At 38.0% G+C, this 19,829-nt stretch overlaps 1 non-coding gene across 1 annotated transcript; it reads left to right on the forward strand.

Moving 5' to 3' along the window:
- Nucleotides 1-12,986: 12,986 nt before the first annotated feature.
- Nucleotides 12,987-13,092, forward strand: LOC146930777 (small nucleolar RNA R71). Its single transcript, XR_015009236.1, has one exon. It is a non-coding gene; the product is annotated as a small nucleolar RNA R71 (small nucleolar RNA).
- The last annotated feature ends 6,737 nt before the right edge of the window (nucleotides 13,093-19,829 follow it).

Below are 19,829 nucleotides of genomic sequence, written 5' to 3' on the forward strand. Positions count from 1 at the left end.
AAAAATATTACAAAACTCCTAAGTGTTTACATTCTAACTTTGGTACAAATTAAATTGCAAGAAAGAAATAGAGATGAATATAGGATGAAATGGAGATGCTTATGAAATGATGAAACATGAAATGAAAGGAGTTAGTAGCACATGACAATATCAAAGGAAATGAAGCAAGAGAAACACTAGAACATAAAGGATAGAAAATGAGTGCAAACATGGCTAAAATTTGTTCATAGAATGCAAGAACCATATGACCTATAATTCTCACATTCCAATACATTTTTAAAGGTTTAGAATCAAGTCTTGGAATGGGAATTAAGGCAACATGATTTACTTGGCATTTTAAAACAAACTTCAAGCATATTTGCATTATTTATTTACACAAGTAACTTGTAAACTAGGTAACCTATTAAGATTCATTCTCATGTGTTAATATCAAACACAAACAGTAGCAATAAACCCACAAAATCATATAACATGTATCACAAACAATTATCAAGAATTTAAAATAGAATTAGACAAAATTTTCATGACTTTTTAAAAAAAAATCAAGGAAATAAAGCAAGAAAATGCAATAATATTTTTCATCAAGATTTTCAGTAAACAAAATGCATAAAAACATCACAAAAATTAACAAGAACATGTACAAAAATTTATAGAATTTTCAAGTAATTTTGATCATAAACAGAGGTGTAAAAAGCAAAACAGTGTTAGGAAATAGCAAAGATGCATGAGAAAAACGAAATCTGCAGAAACACAAGCCCAGGCCCAAAGTCTTGATGGATATGGACTATCCAAACGCATCAGGAGCGTTGGATTGATCCAGATCCATCAAAACCCTAGATCTGAGGGTCCAGGACAAGCAGCGCATGATAAGGCAAAGCAGGCACACCATAACATCAGATCTCAGGCAAACACGTGGCATGAACGGCCAGGATGAGAGGAGGAGGAGCTGAACCGAAGTGAACCGGCCGGTTCAAATGTCTATAAAAGCGAAGGGAGGCCGGTTCACCTCGCTTCCTTCCCTTCACTCTCTCTCTAGGTTTTAACTTAGAGAGAGAGGCTATCCCTTCTCTCTTCCTCGTCGTTCACTTCTCTGCCGGTTTCTGGAATGAAACGGCCGGAGAAGATGAAGATTCATCGGAATCTTCATCGACTCCGCCGTGAATTCCAGATTCCGGCGAGCTTTGAACTCCGATTCACATGAAATCAAACCCTAATCTATACTACTTTTCACACTGAGTTCGAATTTGTGCTTAGATCTTGCAAACAAACGGTGAATCTTCGTAGATCTACATTTTAAACTTCGGTTTCGAATTTTTTTTGTTAAATCTTTTCAAGAACGAGTTCAAAAACTCCGATCTACTTGTTTTCACCGTTTATTTTCTCAGAAAAACCTTCGATGAAGCTTTGAAATGAAAACTAGAAGGCTTTGAGTTTGTTACCTGAGTTTGATCGGAGATTTATGCGAAGAGTTCTTCGGAAAACTTCGTAATCGCCTCGGATTCTTCTGGTAAGTTGTTCGAAGCCTTTGAGACCGAAAATAAATCGGTGAATCTTCTTCTCTCTCTTGACTGGTTCTTTGATTTCTCTTCTTCTCTTCCTCAAACTCTGTGATCACACCATTTTATCCTCTGGATGATTCGGTGTTGGAATTGTAGAATTCTTAATTCGATGATGATGATTCCTTCGAATCTCTGAGAATTGTGAAGCAAAATCACCTTAATTTTGAACTGTTTTCGTTGAATTTGAGCTTTTTGTGATGAAATTGGTACGGTTCTGTGAAGAATTGAGCTTGAATTGAGTTAGGGTTTATGAATTGGGGATGAAGTTCTTCATGATCTTCATCGTGTTTCTGGAAAACGGTTTTGGATTCTGTTAGAGGATAGAGAATGGGTGAAATGCGTTTGTGTGATGTGGCCCTGTGTGATTGACGAAATCTGACACTTGTGATGAGTTGGCCTGCATTTATAGGCCAACTAGTGATCCCTAGACCATTGTGGAACTGCCACGTGTTTTGGACCTACTTTGGACTGGATTCTGGACTTAGGACCTGAGGGACTAATCTGCAATTTGTGAAAATTGGAGGACTGGAAAATAAAAAAGGACCATTCTGCAAAACTTTGGACAAAAAGGACCTTAAAAAAAAAATGACTTAAGAGGACTAAAAAGAACTTAAAGATTCGAAAATAATAAAAAAAACTTAAGAGTAAAAATTTAAAACCTAGGAGGACTTGAATGCAAATTTTGGAAACTTTGGACTTGAAACGAAAAAATAATAAAATTGACTTAAAAAACGTAATTTGAAACAAACGTAAATCGAAACGACTAAAATTTGACAAAACGAACTAAAACGAACCAATGGCCTAAATGAGGTACTTTAAAGTAACCTCTCTCTGCCGAAATTTCGTGTGAAATGACCAAAATGCCCCTGGGGCTAAAATGACTGAAAATGACTCAGATACAAATTTTAAGATGGATTTTTAACAAGAAATTGAAGCAAAGACTCATACAAGCAAAGTTAAAAGACTCAGAGACAATTTTTAATATTTAAACAGGGTTTTAACACATGAAAAGACTAAAATGCCCCTAGGGGCAAAACTGACTCAAAATGACTTCAAATGCAACTTTTTGAAAGGGTTTTGACATAGAATGAAATGAAGACTTATTCAAACTTATTTGAAAGGACTCAAACAAAAATTTGAAGATTGGAAGAAATTTTGACACGGGAAATGACTAAAATACCCTTGCATGTGAATTTTGCAAACAATATTGAAATAAAATGCAGAGAAAGATGCAATTGATCAGAGCCAGTTCAAATAGCTTGCAATGCAAGAAACAGAAGAAACAAGTATTTTTAGGTCCAAAATTAGGGTATAACATAGGTTAGAAAACTTTCTTGTGTTCTCTCCTCTCTCTAAGAATCGATCCTCCCTCTTCCTTGGTAGCAATCCATACTTCAAGAACTTGCAAGCAAGAGATCAAACAACCTTTGGGTGTGTAGGAACAAGTCTCACCCTCTTGTTTTTCCTTTTCTTCAAGAGTAGAGATTTTAGGGTTTGGTGTGGAGCTTAAGGAAACTTGAAGTTCACATCAATTGTGCAAGGTGACTTCCATAGATAATTTACCACCCTTTGGGTTGTGTGAATTCATGTTACAAGTAAAGATTTATGTTAATGAGAGGTTTTTAATCCTAATGCCTCTTTGATAAATTCTTGTCAATCACTTGTTGGTTTGCCATGAAATATGTTTATAAATGTATATATATGTTGCTGGATGATTATGGTGCATTGCAGGATCAAACGGGACGAGTTTTGGGTAAAAACTGGAAAAATTTGTACCACAGACCCGAAGAACTACGCTATTAGCGAAATCCACGCTAATAGCGAAATTCTTCAGGCTGGCCACGCCACAGGTGCGCTAATGGCGCAGGCTTCTGGGCATGCCAACATGCTTTTGGCTTGTTGGCTCTATGTGGTGTCCGTGGTGCATTTCAGAGCTTTTCTTTCATCGTTTTACAACTTTATAACCCCAAAACAACATCTAGGCAATGCACATAACATCAAACGATTCTTAAAATGAAAATCATGGCAATCTTAACATGAATGGCAAGAGTGAATCAAGAGAGTTTAAGCCGATATCACTCGGGTAGCAATGAAATAGGAAAGGTTATGGATGTAGAGCCTCGACATAGATGTTGAGAACTAGCAAGATAGCATGAATCCTTAAGTATGACATTAGTATTTTAATGTATTAAATTTGCTTGCTTATGAATGAAAGATTGTAGGTGTCACGGCTCTCGTTATCCACATCAAGGGGGATGCGAGGGATTTTCATTCTTGGAAATGGGATAAGCTCCGTAAGGGGGGCCCTCGTGACATTGAGGGAGTCTGATTACCTTAGCTAGGTATTTTCGGATATGTATGGGATTTGTTCTTGGGGTTACTCCACCCGGATCAATCCGTAAAACGAACTCAGATAATTGTTGTTACACACTATTATTATGTATGAAAAGATATTGCAAGCAATGACATGATATGAATGTAGATGTAAAGAAGCGACCTAGTTCCCCGCACGGTCGTTAAAGAATGAATTAAGCTCACACACGTATAATCAACCGATTGGTTGTAAACTAGACACGTGGTAACTATAAGTTTCCCCAAAGTTACCACTAGACTAGGAGGTAGGGTGAACTCACTGAGACATTATGTCTCACCCCTCTCAATATTTGTTCAGGTTCACAGGTTACTCGCGGAAAAGGTAAAGAAAAAGCTTTGGAATGATTATTCATGCATGGAACCTATGGAGTGGAATTCTAAGTGATGCATATGTTATATTATAAGTGTACGTTTATGAATTGTACTAGACTTCGTATGACAACTTTGTGATGTAATAATGTAACATAGAAGCTTCGAATGTTGATGTATCATATTCCACGACTTAATGTCATTTCAGGACGATATCACAAGTTTACCGCCAGAAAGAGAAATTGAATTTTCAATCGATTTGATTCCGGGAGCAGAACCGGTATCAGTAGCACCTTATCGAATGTCACCGGTGGAATTGAGAGAGTTGAAATCTCAGTTGGAAGATCTTATTCAGAAGCATTTTATTTGGCCTAGCGTGTCTCCTTGGGGAGCACCGGTTTTATTGGTTAAGAAAAAGGATGGTAGTATGAGGCTGTGTATTGACTATCGACAGCTGAATAAGGTAACTATCAAGAACAAGTATCCTTTACCAAGGATTGATGATTTACTTGATCAACTTAAGGGAGCATCAGTTTTCTCGAAGATTGATCTTAGATCGGGATATCATCAAATTCGTATTAAATCTTCGGATGTGTCTAAGACGGCTTTCAGGACGCGTTACGGACACTATGAATTTTTAGTCATGCCTTTTGGTGTATCAAATGCTCCAGCAGTTTTTATGGACTACATGAACAGGATTTTCCAGCCGTATTTAGATCAATTTGTCATTATTTTCATTGATGACATATTGGTTTATTCTAAGAATCCGCAGGAGCATGCCCAGCATTTGAGAATAGTTTTGGATATTCTTCGGGAGAAACAACTGTATGCGAAGTTTAGCAAGTGTGAATTCTGGTTGTCAGAAGTTAAGTTTCTGGGTCATGTTATTTCTCAGGGAGGTGTAGCAGTTGATCAGTCGAAAGTGGAGGCGGTTCAGAATTGGACAAGACCAAAGAATGTTTCAGAGGTCCGGAGCTTTTTGGGGTTAGCTGGTTACTACCGTCGATTTATTATGAAGTTTTCTCAAATTTCCTTGCCTTTAACCCGACTTACAAGGAAGGATGTACCATTTGAGTGGGATGAAGAATGTGAAAAGAGTTTCATGACTCTGAAGAAGTTAACTCAAGCACCAGTATTAACCATTCCAGACCCGGAGAAGAGATATATTGTGTTTTGTGATGCATCGTCTAAAGGGCTCGGTGGAGTACTTTTGCAAGAAAACAAAGTGATAGCCTATGCATCTAGACAACTCAAGACGCACGAAACAAACTATCCCACGCATGATTTAGAACTGGCGGCTATAGTTTTTGTTTTGAAGATATGGAGGCACCACTTGTATGGAGCTCAATTCGACTTATTCAGTGATCACAAGAGTTTGAAATACTTGTTTGATCAAAGGGATTTGAATATGAGACAAAGACGTTGGATGGAGTATCTAAAAGATTTTGACTTTGATTTGAAATACCATCCAGGAAAGGCCAACGTGGTAGCGGATGCTTTGAGCCGCAAGGCTTTAGCTCAAGCAGAAGTTAAAATGCACACTTGCAAGTTGTATGAGAGAGTTAGAGATCTTAATCTTGAAGCTACCGAAGATGATGATGGTATTTGGTTACACAAAATAGAAATCTCTTGTGATTTGCGGCCAAGGATCGTGCAAGCGCAAAGTATCGATGTTGAACTTCAGAAGAGAAGAGGTTACCCAGAATTCTCTATAGCTTCTGATGGAGCAATTTTGTTTGAAGGAAGAATATGTGTTCCGAATGATCAAGAGCTTAGAAGATTGATTTTGGAAGAAGCACACAAGAGTAGTTTCTCAATTCATCCTGGTGCCACCAAGATGTATCAAGATTTAAAGAAAGAGTACTGGTGGCCTGGAATGAAGAGTGAGATTGCTGAATTTGTAGCAAGATGCATTGTATGTCAACAAGTCAAGATTGAGCATCAGAGACCAGCAGGGTTGCTTCAACCGTTAGAGATTCCTCAGTGGAAGTGGGAACACATTACTATGGACTTTGTAGGAGGATTACCCCGTACCAAAAAGGGGCACGATTCAATATGCGTGATTGTGGATAGGCTAACCAAATCAGCTCATTTCTTACCGGTTAAATCTACTTACAGAGCGCCACAATACGCAGAACTGTTTATCGCCGAGATAGTAAAATTGCATGGTGTACCAGTGAGTATAGTGTCAGATAGAGACCCTATCTTCACTTCACATTTTTGGAAAGCTTTTCAAAAAGCTTTGGGGACTCGTTTGAAACTGAGCACATCACGTCATGCACAGACAGATGGTCAATCTGAGAGAACCATTCAGACCTTGGAGGATATGTTGCGTGCATGTACTCTTGAAGATGGTGGAAGTTGGAATCATTATTTATCCTTGATAGAATTTTCCTATAACAACAGCTACCACTCGAGTATCGGAATGGCACCTTACGAAGCATTATATGGTAGGAAGTGTAGGACTCCTTTGTGTTGGGCCGAAGTTGGAGATAAGAGTATTATCGGACCAGAGATCATTCAAGAAACAACTCTGAAAATTAAATCAATTCAGGAGAAGATTAGAATAGCTCAGAGTCGTCAGAAGAGTTATGCGGACAAGAGACGGAGGCCTTTGGAGTTTGATGAAGGTGATCATGTGTTCCTGAAGGTCACTCCTAAATTGGGTTTAATTAAGAGGTGTTTTCAGAACTAAGAAATTGTGTCCAAGGTATGTGGGACCATTTTTGATACTTAAGTGTGTCGGTCCGGTGGCGTATCAGTTAGCTCTGCCTCCAGCTATGTCAGGTTTACATGATGTGTTCCATGTATCACAATTGAAGAAGTATATCCCAGATCCTTTCCAGCCAGTTGAGTTAGATTCTATAAATTTGAGATCGGATTTGACATTTCAACCAAAAACAGAAAGTATAGTAGATCGTGACGTCAAATCCCTTAGGAACAAAGAGATTCCTATAGTGAAGGTAGTATGGAGAGGTTCGCCAGATGGAGAAGCTACTTGGGAACTAGAATCAGAGATGTTGAACCAATATCCGCACTTGTTTTCAGGTAAACTCTAAATTTCGAGGACGAAATTTTTTTAAGGGGGGTAGGATGTAATATCCCACTTAATAGATTGCGATGTATCATCTGGAAACGATGAATTATGCGCGTTTAAGACTAAGGGCATTATGGACTTTTGCGTTTGAGGAGTTTGTAAGGAAATTGGACCCAAAATCTTCATTCTATCTTTGTCCTTCTCTCTCTAGGTTAGAAAACTTTCTTGTGTTCTCTCCTCTCTCTAAGAATCGATCCTCCCTCTTCCTTGGTAGCAATCCATACTTCAAGAACTTGCAAGCAAGAGATCAAACAACCTTTGGGTGTGTAGGAACAAGTCTCACCCTCTTGTTTTTCCTTTTCTTCAAGAGTAGAGATTTTTGGGTTTGGTGTGGAGCTTAAGGAAACTTGAAGTTCACATCAATTGTGCAAGGTGACTTCCATAGATAGATTACCACCCTTTGGGTTGTGTGAATTCATGTTACAAGTAAAGATTTATGTTAATGAGAGGTTTTTAATCCTAATGCCTCTTTGATAAATTCTTGTCAATCACTTGTTGGTTTGCCATGAAATATGTTTATAAATGTATATATATGTTGCTGGATGATTATGGTGCATTGCAGGATCAAACGGGACGAGTTTTGGGTAAAAACTGGAAAAATTTGTACCACAGACCCGAAGAACTACGCTATTAGCGAAATCCACGCTAATAGCGAAATTCTTCAGGCTGGCCACGCCTCAGGTGCGCTAATGGCGCAGGCTTCTGGGCATGCCAACACGCTTTTGGTTTGTTGGCTCTATGTGGTGTCCGTGGTGCATTCCGGAGCTTTTCTTTCATCGTTTTACAACTTTATATCCCCAAAACAACATCTAGGCAATGCACATAACATCAAATGATTCTTGAAATGAAAATCATGGCAATCTTAACATGAATGGCAAGAGTGAATCAAGAGAGTTTAAGCCGATATCACTCGGGTAGCAATGAAATAGGAAAGGTTATGGATGTAGAGCCTCGACATAGATGTTGAGAACTAGCAAGATAGCATGAATCCTTAAGTATGACATTAGTATTTTTAATGTATTAAATTTGCTTGCTTATGAATGAAAGATTGTAGGTGTCACGGCTCTCGTTATCCACATCAAGGGGGATGCGAGGGATTTTCATTCTTGGAAATGGGATAAGCTCCATAAGGGGGGCCCCCGTGACATTGAGGGAGTCTGATTACCTTAGCTAGGTATTTTCGGATATGTATGGGATTTGTTCTTGGGGTTACTCCACCCGGATCAATCCGTAAAACGAACTCAGGTAATTGCTGTTACACACTATTATTATGTATGAAAAGATATTGCAAGCAATGACATGATATGAATGTAGATGTAAAGAAGCGACCTAGTTCCCCGCACGGTCGTTAAAGAATGAATTAAGCTCACACACGTATAATCAACCGATTGGTTGTAAACTAGACACGTGGTAACTATAAGTTTCCCCAAAGTTACCACTAGACTAGGAAGTAGGGTGAACTCACTGAGACATTATGTCTCACCCCTCTCAATATTTGTTCAGGTTCACAGGTTACTCGCGGAAAAGGTAAAGAAAAAGCTTTGGAATGATTATTCATGCATGGAACCTATGGAGTGGAATTCTAAGTGATGCATATGTTATATTATAAGTGTACTTTTATGAATTGTACTAGACTTCGTATGACAACTTTGTGATGTAATAATGTAACATAGAAGCTTCGGATGTTGATGTATCATATTCCACGACTTAATGTCGTTTCAGTATTGTATAATTAATGCATCCAATATCAGTTTAACGCACTTTTGAATATTCTAGATGTTTTCAAAGTGGGCGTTACAATAGGTCACATGAAACAAAACAAATTCATTAATAATAAACAAGTGCAGGAGCAATTACAATAGGGAAATAAGTTCAATGGACTTCGACATAAAAAGAAAATAAAAACATCATGAATTGAAAACAACATAAATCTAGTGGGTTGCCTCCCACTCAGCGCTTCTTTATCGTCACTAGCTTGACTGCTAAGGATCTTTAGAGGTCCTTAAGAATGAGTCCCACCCTTTCTTTTGGTAGGTCGCCACCTAGGTATGGTTTAACTCATTGTCCATTCACTTTGAAACTTCGATCTCCTTCAGGTGTCATTAGTTCAACAACTCCATATGGTGACACGCTTTTGACCAAGAATGGTCCAGACCATTTTGACTTGAGCTTCCCAGGAAACAGCTTCAACCTGGAATTATACAGCAAAACTAGTTGTCCACAGTTAATATCCCTAGGCACTAAGTTTTTGTCATGATACCTTTTTGTCCTGGCTTTATAGATGAGCGCATTTTCATACGCTCTAAGCCTCATCTCCTCAAGTTCATTAAGTTTCAAAATTCTTTTCTTACCAGCGGCTACTTGATCAAAATTTAAGGCCTTAATGGCCCAATAAGCTTTATGTTCTAGCTCGACTGGAAGATGACATGCCTTCCCACAGACTAACTGATTGGGTGAAAACCCAAGATGAGTCTTAAAGGCTGTCATATATGCCCACAGTGCGTCATCTAATTTCCTAGACCAATCTTTCCTATTTGATGCAACTGTTTTCTCTAGAATTTGTTTCAGCTGTCGGTTTGAAACCTCTACTTGACCACTAGTTTGTGGGTGATAGGGAGTTGCAATTTTGTGCTTAATGTTATACCTTTTTAGCACATTTTCAAGAAAATTATAGCAAAAATGCTTCCCCCCATCACTAATCAATACTCTAGGGGTTCCAAACCTAGTGAAAATATTCTTCTGAAGGAAGTTGACAACAGTTTTGGCATCATTAGCAACACATGGTATCGTTTCAACCCACTTTGTGACATAATCAACACATACTAGAATATGGAGATAAGAGTGAGAGGAAGGGAATGGTCCCATAAAATCAATACCCCAACAGTCAAATGGTTCAACTTCAATGATTCCTTTTAGGGGCATTTCATTCCTCTTTGATATATTACCTGTCCTTTGGCATCTGTCACATCTTGTGACAAAATCGTGGCAATCTTTGAAAAGGGTGGGCCACCAGAATCCACTTTGCAAAACCTTTGCAGCTGTTCTTTCTCCACTATGGTGGCCTCCATAAGCTGAGCTATGGCAGTGCCACATGATACTATGTGCTTCCTCACCTGCAACACAACGTCTAATCAAACCGTCAGTACATAACTTAAACAGATAAGGGTCATCCCACAAGTAGTGGTTTGCATCTTTGAAGAACTTTTTCCTCTGAGGGTAGGTCAGATCATCAGGAACTATGTTGCCGGCCTTAAAGTTCTCCATGTCAGCAAACCAAGGCCTTTCTCCAATAGCAAACAGCTGTTCATCGGGGAACTCGGCCTTGATGGCCTTCTCCTTCTTTGTCACCTCATCATTCTCCAGCCTTGAGAGGTGGTCAGCTACCACATTCTCGACTCCCTTCTTGTCACGAATCTCAAGATCAAATTCTTGCAATAATAGGATCCACCTCAACAGTCGAGGCTTTGAATCCCCTTTTGTTAAGAGATATTTAAGAGCTGCATGATCTGTAAAAACAATGACTTTGGAGCCTATTAGATAAGAACGAAATTTTTCCAATGCAAAGATTACGGCAAGCAATTCCTTTTCAGTGGTGGAATAGTTAACTTGATTTTCATTTAAAACCTTGCTTGCATAGTAAATTGCATGGAAAAATTTGTTCTTGCGTTGGCCTAGGACTGCACCAACATCATAATCACTTGCATCACACATAAGTTCAAAAGGTAAATTCCAATTGGGTGCAATGATTATTGGTGCAGTCACCAACTTGTTTTTAATCAAAGAAAAAGCATTTAGACATTCAGAATCAAAATTAAACTCGTTTTCTTTGACCAAGAGGTTACAGAGGGGTTTGGAAATTTTAGAAAAGTCTTTTATGAACCGCCAATAGAAACCGGCATGCCCCAAGAAACTCCTCACTCCTTTAACATTAACGGGTGGAGGAAGTTTCTCTATAACCTCTATCTTAGCTTGGTCCACCTCAATGCCTTTAGCACTTATTTTATGTCCCAAAACTATACCTTCAGTTACCATAAAATGACATTTTTCCCAATTCAAAACAAGGTTAGTTTTGGTGCATCTTTTAAGTACAGCATTTAAATGGAACAAGCATTGATCAAAAGACTTACCAAAAACAGAAAAGTCGTCCATAAATACCTCAATGTTCTTCTCTATCATATCAGAGAAGATGGAGAGCATACACCTTTGAAAGGTCGTCAGCGCATTACACAGCCCAAAGAGCATCCTTCGATAAGCAAACACTCCAAATGGACAAGTGAAGGCAGTCTTTTCTTGATCTTCCGGAGCCACTGCAATTTGATTATACCCCGAATACCCATCCAAGAAGCAATAAAAGGTTTGGCCAGCCAATCTCTCAATCATTTGATCCATGAATGGTAATGGAAAGTGGTCCTTTCATGTTGCGGTGTTCAACCTCCGGTAGTCTATACACATTCTCCAACCAGTGACGGTTCGGGTGGGTATCAATTCATTTTCTTCATTTGCCACCACTGTCATTCCTCCTTTCTTTGGTACCACATGAACTGGACTTACCCATGAGCTATCTGAGATAGGGTAGATCATACCTGCATCTAGTAACTTCAGCACCTCTTTCTTCACGACTTTCTTCATTGTTGGGTTAAGTCTCCTTTGAGGTTGAACCACCGGTTTGTATTCAGCCTCCATGTGTATTTTGTGCATGCAGTAAGCTGGACTAATACCCTTCAAATCAGAAATGTTCCACCCCAAAGCTCCTTGATTGTCTCTTAACACCCTCATTAATTTTTCTTCTTCCAAAGGTGTCAAGGTATTGCTGATGATTACTGGTTTAGAGGTATCCTTAGTGAGAAAAACATACTTCAAGTGAGAAGGGAGTTCTTTTAATTCTGGATTTTTCTCTCCTTCTCCACTCAAAATAGGAGCATCCATAGAGTACTTACCCATTAATTCTTCTATTTTTACCGGTCCCAACTCTTGCTTGCTTGCTTCTAGTTGCTTCACACAATCACTTACTTCAAGATCTTCATCATCACCACAACTTGCTATAGAATTCACAATTGCACGTTCAAGAGGTTGTGTTGGTTGATGTTCACAAGAGTCATCTTCATAAAATTCATCATAGTTTCCTCAAGAGCTGATGGCTTTCTTTGTTGTTGTTGAGGAGGAGTAAGCATCTGAGAATTCAAAGCGTTGTTATTCAAGTAGCTTAGATTGGGATGCTTGTTGATTCCTGGAGTGTAGTACTGATTTTTCCTTTGATATCCTCCCATGTAGTTAGCTTCTTCACTAGAACCTTCTGGTACACATTCACCATTGGGATGTTCTTCACCACATAGATCACATTTGATTGCAGCCACTTGTTGTTGCTTATGAGCCAAAGTGAAGCCTTGAAACTCCTTAGTTAGAGCTTCGATTTGTTTGTTCATGGCTGCTTGGTTAGCAAGGATAGCAGTTTGTTCACTCACCCCAAACACTCCTCTTTCCTTCTTCTTAGCTTCAGAACGATACTCATTTCCAGCCATGTTTTCTATCAAAGCCTGGACTTCATGATCAGTTTTGCTCTTGAGACTGCCTCCCGCAGAAGCATCTAAGAACATTCTAGTGTTTGGTGTTACCCCTCAGTGAAGATTTGGAGGTATTGTTTCTCGGTGAACTCATGATTAGGGCATCTCTTAAGAAGCAAGTTGAATCGCTCCCAAGCATCATATAATGATTCACCTTCTCCTTGCTTGAAGTTAGAGATCTCCATCTTCTTTTCCCAATATTTAGACATAGGGAAATATTTCTCCAAGAACTTCAGCTCTAACTCTTCCCATGTTTGGACAGTCTCATTTGGTATTGTTAGCAACCAATCTTTTGCTCTTCCCGTCAAGGTGAAAGGAAATAGCCTTTGTTTCTTTTGTGCTTCAGTCACGGTGGCTGGCTGCACACAAAATTCACAAGTTTCAGCAAAGCGGCTCAAGTGTTCATGAGGACTCATAGCTTCAGTCCCATCGAATTGCTTGTCCCTTAAACCGTTGAGGACAGTTTTCTTGATGTCGACAGCAACTGGGTTAGCTGGTTGAAAAGTATGGGTCAGTTGACCGCGATGAGTTGCTAACCCGTAGTCTCCTAGCTTAGGTCTCGGTGGTACATGTTCTCCCATGATAGCAGATTTAGGAGAAGCAGATGTTTCAGATTCAGTTGAGAGTGGCTCCGGTATTTGTTCTCGAACACCCGGTGGAACGGACTGAGCTAGCCTTTGCGACTGGACAGCATTCTGAAGTGCTCTAGCAGTTCTTTCAATTTCCGGATCGTACTCTAAGTCGTCAGAGCTCTGTTTACCTCGCATAAACAGAAAAATACCTTAGTAGCGCTGCACGATAAAGAGTAATCAAATGAATACTGAAACAGAAAAATAAAAATTAAAGACAGAAAATTAAATTGCAGAAACCCTAAATTATAACGTAATTGCCTGGTTGAAATAAATCAACAGTCCCCGGCAACGGCGCCAAAAACTTGATAGACGTTTGGCAAGTGCACCAAATACTATCGAAGTAGTAAAACTATCGATCCCACGAGGACTGCTTTTAACTTCAATAATTCAATTGCGTTATAGAAATAGGATGTGTAAAGTTTATTTTTAGTTTTCCACTAGGCGGAAGATTTGGTTTGATTTTAATTAAATCAATTAGCAGAAAATAAAGATTTGATTAAGAAAATATGAGAGAAAGATGAGATCAGATCCTTCGAATCCTCTAAGTTCCCCTAATTGGTCTACTGCACCTATTTGTTATGAATCCTCTTTTAATTTACGATGATTAACAAAATAGCCCTAATCAATCCCTTGAGTTAAGACCCTCTTCTTAAACTACAGCCCCTAATTCCTTAGGTGGTCTAATAATTCTTGAAGGTTTTACCGAACGTTAACCTATTATCACTAACAAACGATTATCTATTCCTAGACTAACCCTGTTTATTAGAACAATTCAATTAGGTCTAAGTCGAAAGCCATGGTCAGTGGTCATTCGTTCTCACCAAATCAAGTTATATGTGATCAAGATATAAAAAGCATTAAGAACAATTGAATTGAATAAACTAGAATTGAATTCATAAACAAAATAGAGTTTCACAGCAACATGTGTCAATTAGGGTTACAAAGATTCATCTCGGATCTAATCTCTAAGAGATTTAGCTACTCATAATCGAGTTTACAAATAGCATAATCAATGAAATAATTAAAACATACATGAATTGGTAAAAGGTTGATGAAATTGCCCTTCTAGCCGTCTCCGATGTCTCAAAATCGCACTTTGCTCTCCAAAATCGTAACCCTTGTTCTTCAGGATTAGTGCAGTATTTATAGAAGTCATGGGCCTGACCCATTAAAATCGCGTCGCGCCATGTATATAGGCGTGCCGCGATTTCCCTCAAACAGGGAGGTTGTAATTTCGCTTCAAAAATCGCAGCACGGCTTGAAATTGGCGTGGCGCGATTTGCTTCAAACAGACTTCAATATTTCAGCTTTTTGCACTCCAGAACAGTATAAATTGCATGAGAACTCTATCAAAATGTCACAATAAGTCCTAAAAATTACGTAATGACAGCATGTCATCACCTATAGCCTAGGATTTAGGGGAACTCACTGAGATATTATGTCTCATCCCAATCCTTATTTGTTTCAGATAAGCAGGATGTTTATGCATGTTCGGAGCCGGATGGATATTACTTCAAGGGTTCGTTCGTAAAGCTGCAGGACGATATGGACATCAAGGATGTATTTTTATGTAGGGATGAGTTGTATTGTATTATGATTTATACGAACATGACTTGATGTAAATATTATTCATTCGTAAAAAATTTATGTTGTATATTTTAATGTATCCAGTACTAATATTAACGCACGTGCCAGACTTTCTAGATACGTCTGGTATGGGTGTTACATTCAAGTTGTTATACGCGCTACTCATTGTGTAACAATGGGAGGACTATAATTTCCAAACCCACTGGTCTGCCACATTTACCTGCGAAACAACGGAGGTTTAACGCTTAACACTCCACAGCCAACTCATCTTCCCAAGAAAACATCCTCTTGCGCCACTTCCACGCTTCACCATTCACACCCCAACGTAAATAATTCATCTCTGAAGGTGAGAAAAACACTGGGGGGTGAATTGTGTTAGTTTTTTCTTCTTTTTAACTAAGTCCAGAGTTCAGAGTCAGGAACAATGTTCAGAGTCAAATGTAGCGGATAATATATATATATATATATATAGAGAGAGAGAGAGAGAGAGAAGCAATTATCCTGGTTCCTTACATAATCTGGAGGTAGTCCATTCCCTCTTGCACTTCCAAGGAGACTTTTCACTACAATCACACAAGATTACAATTGGTCAAGCACACAAGCAAGAGAATTTAAATGCTCAAGAACAAAAGCAGGAGACTTCCTAACAAACAGATTACAAAGAATAAGTTTAGTTGAACACTTGATATACAATCAGTGGTGTTCATAATATAAAACAGTTCAGACACTATTACTTAAGAATTTCTAAGGTATGAAATTTTATAAGAAATTCTAATGATTTCAGCAGAGTTTTGGTACAGGTTAAAAATGTTGTAGAGTCTCTTCTAATCTTCAAGTCTTCATTCCTTTATATTGAGGTACGAAAGAGACGTTGTAGAGGTTCCAGCACATCAAAGAGTCGTTGGAGAAGCTTGATCAATCAACATTGATTTGTTGCTTGATATGGTTAATGTCCTAGGAGAGAATAATTTGAAAATCATTCCTTGGTAGGTATTTAACCGTTCCAATCCAGTAGAGACACAACTGTAGCTTGTACTATGACAAGTATTTAAATGTTGGAGTATAGTGGATGTAGTGGTTTTACAATTTTACTATTTATCCTTTACTCTCCTTTCTCTTAGGATAAACATCCAATGCCTTCTAATTCTTCATAATATCCGTTGTTGCAGTTTGTTATACCCTAATTTTGGACCTAAAAATACTAATTCAATTCTTCTTTTCTTGTATTTCAAGTCATTTGATATGTCTCTGATCAATTGCATCTTTCTCTGCATTTTATTTCAATGTTATTTGCAAAATTCACATGCAAGGGTATTTTAGTCATTTCCTATGTCAAAATTACTTTCAGTCTTTTAAAAATTTGTTTGAGTCCTTTCAAATAGTTTGAATAAGTCTTCATTTCAATTCTATGTCAGAATCCATTTCAAAAATTGCATTTAAAGTCATTTCGAGTCAATTTTGCCCCTAGGGGCATTTTAGTCTTTTCATGTGTTAAAGCCCTGTTTAAATCCTAAAAATTGTCTCTGAGTCTTTTAATTTTGCTTGTATGAGTCTTTGATTCAATTTCTGTTAAAAATCCATTTTTTTTAATTTGCATCTGAGTCATTTTCGGTCGTTTTAGCCCCAGGGGCATTTTGGTCATTTCACACGAAATTTCGGCAGAGAGAGGTTACTTTAAAGTACCTCATTTAGGCCATTGGTTCATTTTAGTCCGTTTTGTCAATTTTAATCGTTTCACTTTACGTTATTTTCCAATTACCAATTTTAATTCATTTTATTTTTATTTTTTTAGTCCTAAACTCCTAAAAATTTGCATTTTAGTCCATTTTTTGTCCAAGTCATAGCCCAGTGCCACGTGTCAGTCTTTTATTTGTCCAAAAGTTAGTTACGCCACATGGCAGTTTGTTATTGGTCCAAGCATTACAGTCATCAGCTATAAAAGCTGACTCAAAGGCCAACTCAACAGAGGTCCATTCATTACAAGACACATCATCACAAACAGATTCTACTTTTTCTCTCTCTGCATTTTCAGATCAAAGAACCAAAAAGCTCAAGAACAAGATGAATATCGCATGAACATTCATCTTCACCTGCAAAAAATTCCAGAAATTCCAATTCCAATTCTAACACCGTTCATCACAAATCCATCATCATCAGTTCGGATTCATCACCAAACCGAACAAATCCATCAATCCAACAAGAATCAAGAACAACACCGTTCATCACGAATTCATCACCATCCACAAAGCTCAACATCACAGAATTCGATTTGAATTCGTCATTGTTAGTAACAGATTCAAATCGAAGCCTAAAATCAGAATCAAGACAACAAAAGGAACGGTACTGGAAAACGTTTGCAAGCTCAACGAATTCAAACAAGGAAGGAAGAAAGAAGACGTGAAGCATAGCAAACGGAGCAAGAAACGAGGACCGAACACACAACGGCGAGTTCAACAGGTAAATCGTTCATACTCCTTTTGTTCTCTTTCGTTATTGTTTCGCTCAAAAAAAAGTTTGAATCTCTTGTTTAGATCTAGGTTGTTAAAAGCCTCGTTTTCGAAAAACTGAAGACGGATTCGTCTTCTCCATGGAAAAAGGGAGTCATAGATGTAAAAAAGTTTTAGATCGGAAGAGTTTTGATTCTCCGGCGACGGAAACGGCCGCCGGAGCTCCCTTTCCACCGGAGAAGACGACCGGAAGCAGGTCGGAGAAGAAGAAGGTATTGCAGACTCTCTCTCTCTAGAATTGTAGAGAGAGAGGTGCGTGTGTGTTTTGTGAGGGTTCCCCTTTGTTTTTCCTTTATATAGTTGCTATGGAATCCTACGCGCGCGCGTGCACTGCGTTACCCTTTTCTCCTGCGCCCTTGGCCCTTGGATCTAGGGTTTGTGTAGGACTGGATCAATCTGACGGCTGCAAAGCATTTGGATCGTCCAGATCCAACTCAGACTTTGGATTTGGGCCCTTTCTTGCAGATCCTGTGGCTTTCCAATTTTTCTTTGCTATTTCTAACACTGTCTTTGATATTTGCATCCCCTAGCATGATTAAATGTTTTAGAAAACCCTAGGAAAATTTATAGAGTTTTTTTTAGTATTTTTGTGATGTTCTTGTGTTGATTTTACACTGAAAAATTTGATAAAAAAATATATAGACAATTGTAGTATTATTTCTTGAATTTTATGTTAAAATTTGGCTTAATTTTGTTTCTAATCCTTGAAGTGCACTTGTGATTCATGATGTGTGTTCTTGCGAAGAATTTACCATAACTTGAATGATTCTCTTTTAGTCATGTGCATATGTGGTATACTTGCTTGCTTTGCAAGTAATGGTGGTGGATAAGTAGTGTAAAATAGGTCTAAGTTCACATTAAAATGTGAGGCTTACTATGACTCTTAGATTCTCATTTCTTTTAAGACTTGGATATCATATCTTGAAAATGTGTTGAACCATGGGAATTATAGGTCATAGTTAAGCCTTGCCTTGATGAGGAATTCTAGGTCTATTTTACACTACTTTTGCTTATTTCATATCCATCCATTTCCTCCTTTTGGTTATAATAGCTTTACTTACTTATATCCTTTTTTTCTATGCCTTATGTTACTAACAATTTCCTCTATTGTGTTTCATACCTCATGAGCATTTCATTTTCCATCTCACATCTTCATCCCTTTATTTTTCTACACTATAGAATTCATGCCAAGTTTAGAATGTAAATACTTAGAGGTTTTTGTATTTTACCTTTAGGCAATTTCAATTTCTTGGCAAAGAGGCCATAGAATGTATCTAGGGTATGATGTAATAAGGACAATGGACTCTAATAATGTACACCGACGCAAGCACCGACACACGCACACACACCACTTTAGGTATATAGCTAGAATATGCATGTTTAGATGTATGTTTAGGATTGTATGTTTAGATGAATGTTTAGGCTTTATACTTAGAAAAATCAATTTTCCCAAAAAACATGAACAAACTTCATTCAAACCATTTTCAAAATAAACCTTGGGGTCCAAAACCCCATTGAATTTTCCTTTTATTTTCTTAATCAAATTTCAATGAAAAATAATCAAACTTTGACTTCCTTTTCAAAATTACTAATTCAACCTCACAATTTCCTAATCTCATGCCCTTGAGGCTTCTTTCTATTCTTCAAAATCCAATTTTCAAACTTAAAATCAACCAACAAAAACAAAAACATTTTTGGAAGAGAACTACGGTGGATTTGATCCCTTAAACGGGTACGTAGGCAAGGAACAAAATTCCTTCAATTCAACTAAAATAAAAATTCAAAAACATTCTTCTCCCTCCAATTCTTCACTTTAGAATACCTTTAGGCCTAATATCATATTTCAAAATAGCATTTAAAAATAAAGCGCGCGCGTAGAAATTAAAGACGGTTCCTATAGGATACTATAGTCGTTATGGGTGCCTAACACCTTCCCGTAGCGAAAACAACTCCCGGACCTCGATTCTCAAGGGTTTTGCTTACTTTTTCCCTTCCCAGGAAAAAATAAGATATCACCGGTTTAAAAGGTTCAAACGTAATCAATGTTTGACACCCGAAAACCAAGATAAAACACAGTTATCTAATTCATTCTGCATATTTGTCTTCAAAATGTCCATAAAAACTAACTTCAGGTTCTTCACTTCAGCTTTTATTGAATCTTCAGACTCTGACAGTAAGCTTCTGGATAGACTTCAGACTCTAAC

This window comes from Medicago sativa, chromosome 4, assembly GCF_051527215.1.
Source record: "Medicago sativa cultivar Bolivia chromosome 4, Bolivia_mono, whole genome shotgun sequence".
NCBI classification, from domain to species: domain Eukaryota; kingdom Viridiplantae; phylum Streptophyta; class Magnoliopsida; order Fabales; family Fabaceae; genus Medicago; species Medicago sativa.